The sequence below is a fragment of the Poecilia formosa genome, unplaced genomic scaffold, assembly GCF_000485575.1.
Source record: "Poecilia formosa unplaced genomic scaffold, Poecilia_formosa-5.1.2 Scaffold930, whole genome shotgun sequence".
Classification (NCBI taxonomy): Eukaryota; Metazoa; Chordata; class Actinopteri; order Cyprinodontiformes; family Poeciliidae; genus Poecilia; species Poecilia formosa.
In genome coordinates, this window is record NW_006800869.1 from 1 (window position 1) to 5,308 (window position 5,308).

The window sequence follows — 5,308 nt, forward strand, 5'->3', positions numbered from 1 at the left end:
AGTTGCTTAACTCTCGAGTTTAAATTGAAGAACAAAATGGTTGAAAGTATGTGATACCTTCTAATAGGGTATTAACATTTGTATTCTTTTTTTTTAAGTTTTGTTAGTTAAGCACTAAATATAACTCACGGATGATGAATCATATTCTGTATAAACTAAAAAGGAGACAGCTCAAAGTAGAATTGAGTAAATAAACATTTGTACATTTAAAAACATTTTAGCAATTAATTATAATAAAAATAAAATATAATGTCACGTAACTTTTGAAAAAATAACTTTTAGAATGTATTTTTTTCTGTCAACTTTCATTTAACACTCCAGTCCAGTTGGTGGCAGTAATGCGCTTTCATAGTCGGTCAAGCAGCCGCCATTAAACTCCAGAGGAAGATTAGCACCCACGCTAACGGGTGCTACTGCGAAACCCAACATGAACGAAAATGCCCGTGCGTTGTGTGAAACGGTGGAAAAAGTCATATTTCACGGAGTTGCCTTTTCAGTATCGTTTTGATATCAAGCAATGTTCCGGCGGAAAACAACAGATGAACCGCGGCGGTCCAACAAGGCCGAACTCACGGTAAGAAAGCTTTAATGAATAGCGAGCACGGTCAGCGAGGTGAGTTGCTTTGTTTGTTTTTTACAGAAAGCGGACTGTCGTTTTTATATGCCGAAACAAGTGTAGGGAGAGATTTTGTATTGTATTTTTTTATTACATGTGATGTTCTGAACTCTTAAAAATACTTGCATCTTTTATTTTTTCAGACCAGAAAAATGGCCAAGCCTTAACAGCCAGGCCTCAGACCACGGTGCCGAGGCGCTCTGACGGAGTCCACCAGGATGAAGAGAAATTCAGTAAGTTATGATTTCACGTTTAGTCAATAGTGAACACTCGCATATTTGTAAGGAAACCTGATCTTCCCGTTATTTTATGTTGTTATAACCCAGTACAAGTACTCAAAAAATTTACTTAAGTAAAAGTACACAGTCAAAAATGTACTCAAGTAAAAGTCAAAGTACCACAGTAACATTTTACTTAAGTAAAAGTAAAAAAGTACTGGCTGAATACATAACCTAATCACTAATATCATTAAGTGAACCGATAGTATTTAATTTGAATACATCATAAATGTGCCATTTTAATGAACAACGCCACAGATTAATCATGTTCTTATTGTGTTTATTCTCTGTAACAGTTTATACTTAGATTTGTGATTCTATGAATCATAATTTCAGGGATGGAAACATCGTGTCTCCTGTCCTAACATAGCATGAACTTCATTAGTGACATTTATTTAGAAAGAAATCCAACAGAAAGGGGATGGAAAGAAGGTGGGTGAAGGAGGACATGCAACCAAGGAGCCACATAGCAGAGTTGTAGTCAAGACCACTGAACCTGAGACCAAGACCAGCGCCCTGCTCTACATGACACAAAAAATTAAGTTTACCTATCAAAATTGGTTCTCAGATTGATCTGAAAAATCCACATTCCCATAAAAACACCTAAATATTAAATACTTAGAGCTGAAATATATTTAACCAGTATCAATTAAAACTCATTTCATTCTGTTTTGCTTTCATCGCTGTGCTACAATCCGCAGAGGTCTCCTGCCATCCCTATAAAAATAACGCCCTGGGCGGTTGCCCATATTGCCCATGTCAGAAACCACAACTGAAACATCGCAATTAACGGTAAATAACGTTCAACTATGAAGACTGTCCAACGGCGCATCAAGAAACCAAGCAGAAGGAGCACCATGACTGTTCTCACCCTCCCTCCCACTGCGATGTTTGCCACCATGACAGGAGACGAAATCAATCAATGAGCATGCTCTGTGTTCATACGTTCAACTTTTACTTATTCGGCGATTAAATAAACGTGTGTATGTGTTAGCTACTGCAGAGTACACAGAACAAAGAACGGCTCTCAGTGAGGCTTCAGTCCTTAGGACTTAGTAAAGATCCGTCCAGAAGAATCGGATCGTTCCTGAATGTCATATCACTATATTGCACTTTGGTCACAGCGTTGTCCCATATGTGCGACATCTCAGTCAACACACAATGGCACGAGTGACAACTTTTTTTCATCGCAGATGCAGCATGTGTCTCAGTACAGCTAGCTTCACCAGCATCACGTCCACAGATCTTACCTTTCTTTAAGCTTTCCTTCCACGTGACGCTAAAAGTTGGACGAAGTCCCCACCGTCTGTGAAAGCGAAGCGCTGCTGATTTTACATGTCGCCATATCTATGATTTATGCAACGCTATTATATTACTGACGATTAGACGGATATCTCCTCCCGCTCAGAGGAAGCCACTGGGCATGTCTGGAGCTCCGCGTGCAAGTAAAGGTGGAGGCGATGGGTGACAACAGACAGTAAGTCATGTTATTTCTTAGATTTTACGGCGCCACCTTAAAACCCTGAACTTCACATTTTAATAGAAAAAAAAAGCGCAATGCAACTTGGATGTAACGAGTAACGCGACAGTTTTGTAGAAATGTAGTGAAGTTTAAAGTACAGATACTTACTGTAAAATGTAGTGGAGTAAAAGTAGAAAGTATCCATTATTAAATCTACTTAAGTAAAGTACAGATACACGAAAATTGTACTTAAGTACAGTAACTTCCCACCACTGCATTTATGTCAATCAGACTCTTCAGGAACGTCCTGATGTCCGTGATGAGGACAGAGATGCAACTATGTGTGAGTATCTACTATTTTAGAATGTTGATGATATTTTATGCTTCAATATTGTTTATGTGCATAATGTAATTATGCTATGTATTGACAATGCACAAAAATGTTTTCCAGCTGCATCGAGGACCGACTGCCAGTCATCTGGATGTAGCTAAAGAAAGAAGCAGGTAAGATTTATTACTAATATAGAGATGTCACAATTCCTTGAATGATTAAAGCACTGTGATTTATTAAAATCCATCAAAGCAAATTATCTCCCTCAGTTTGTTGAACTATGTTTTACTATTTATTGCCAACTGCTTTTAATTAGTTTTTCTTCCAATTGTTTCCAAGTGTTTTCTCTTTTTCATTAAAGTTTTTATTTTTTGTAAGAATGTATTAATGTGTTTTTTGTTTGTTTGTTTTAATGTCTCATGTGCGCATAGTAAGCTGGAAGTTGCCAAACAATTTCACTGTAGTTTCATAATGACTAAAAGATGCCTGTAGCTCATAATGATTGTCTGTTCTGTATTAACAGCTGATGGAGGAAGGCAGAGAGTACTGGCAGCAGAGAAGGTGGCATTCTGGGAGGATGGCAGCTATGAGGGGGTGTCAGGATGGACCCCAAGTTCCTCCATCCAGGAGCTCAGTGACATCAGGACTACATTACAGGAAGAGACGTCAGGCCTACAAGACAGGAAGAGACGTCAGGTCTACAAGACCGGAAGAGAAGTCAGGTCTACAAGACCGGAAGAGAAGTCAGGTCTACAAGACCGGAAGAGAAGTCAGGTCTACAAGACCGGAAGAGAAGTCAGGTCTACAAGACAGGAAGAGACGTCAGGTCTACAAGACCGGAAGAGAAGTCAGGTCTACAAGACCGGAAGAGAAGTCAGGTCTACAAGACAGGAAGAGACGTCAGGTCTACAAGACAGGAAGAGAAGTCAGGTCTATGCTACAGGAGAGATGTTGGGCCTGTCCTGAACGCAGCATAATGTTTGATCATGTTTGGACAAAAGACATTGCCAGATGGTCCAGAAATGGACAAGCATTTATATCTTATTTTGTGTGCAAACAGTAAAAAATGAAGTAAAAATGAAATAAATAAATAAAAAAACTTCTTTGTCTCTTATGTTCCTCATATATGAACATGTTGCATATAAGCAATATCAAATGAATATATTTTAATACAGCATTTATTTTTATATAGATTTTTTAAAATACAGCATTAAAAATATTGATGATTGGGGCGGGGTTTATTTATAAGTTTCCCTTTTTTTAGTTCACAGTGTCAGCATTAGGGAAAGATAGGCTAGATTATTGATTTTACTTATTTGATTATTTCTGCTACTGATTTAAGCTGTACTGACCCTTGCAAAATTGCCTTACTAATAAAATAATTAGCATTAAGAAAATCTAAAAAATGTTGTGGACATTCAGTTAATGAGTCACCTTAAAGTTCTTTGATGGTTGTAAACTAGCTATGAAGTTTGATTCTGGGAGCAGAAAGTGGAAAATGTTTTATAGGTTGCTTTTAGCCAAAACTAAAACAACACCCTTGGGACTCGCCCGAGTCACTAAAACCAACCTGGTTCAGTAACAAGTGCAAGTTGTAATAAAGAGAAAGAGCGACCAGTAACAGGTGTGCTCTGTGGAACAAGCTGATTGCAGGCTGCTCGATCTGGCTAATTCACAGGGTGAAAAAGGGTGGGACATCTGGAGGCAAAGGTCGTTAGAAACCAGCCTAGTCTTTCTCGCGCCCAGCTTAAACAGAATGTCCTCTGTAGGAGCTATTTTCCCATTTTTTTGGTTAAATTTTAGAATTTAAATTGTTTAGTTTATTCTTATTTGTTTTTCTAGTTGATTTATCATTAGAATTTTTGCTTGATTTGTTGTTTATAATTTTTTTGATTAGGAATTCACATAATTAGTTAATTAATTTCAGGTTGGGATGTGGGTATTTCACGGTATAAATAGGTGGGTCTTAGGTAGCTTATTATGCATGTGGGTGGTCACAAGGTTTTTTACCAGCCTATCAATCAGTCACATCAGTATCCAGTCGTCAGTCAGAGAAAAGGTATAGGAATAAGAGCAGAAGCCTGTAACCCTTTTGCCTGAACTGCAAAATAAAACCAAACTACTGCATTTTGACCTTTTGATCCTTTGTGCTGCGTAAACCGGAATCCACGGTGCATCAAGTGACTATTGAGTTGGATTCACCCTTTTGTTTTGATCACTTTCGAGTTTTGAGTTTTTTGATTTTTGAAATTAAGTTTTGGGACAAATAGTCACTACATCCTCTATATTCTCATCTGTAGTAATACTCAGGAGTTAGAGGCTTCTCGGACCCGTTAGACGGAGAGCTGGAAGCAACATCTCCCTCCTCTCAGAAGGGGAAGTAGAGAGAGAGAGACGAGGGGATGGGGATGTTGCGCAACAAGACATAAGTGCTGTCCAATGGGCACACATCGACCAACCAATCACATGTCAATGATGAACTGTGATGTCATTGTTTTTCATCCAATGACTGAGAATCCACGTGGGGTCTGCTGAAGCACCTTTGCATATGCTAGGGTATTCGTATGCTAAGTAGAGTCGTTAACACCATAGACATAATATAAGAGTAGACCCCGCATTGG

General features: G+C 38.5%; 1 long non-coding RNA gene across 1 annotated transcript; it reads left to right on the forward strand.

Annotated features, from left to right (window-relative positions):
- Nucleotides 1–3,060: 3,060 nt before the first annotated feature.
- On the forward strand, nt 3,061–5,308 carry LOC107835025 (uncharacterized). Its single transcript, XR_001660854.1, has 3 exons — nt 3,061–3,383; nt 3,618–3,935; nt 5,111–5,308. It is a non-coding gene; the product is annotated as an uncharacterized LOC107835025 (long non-coding RNA).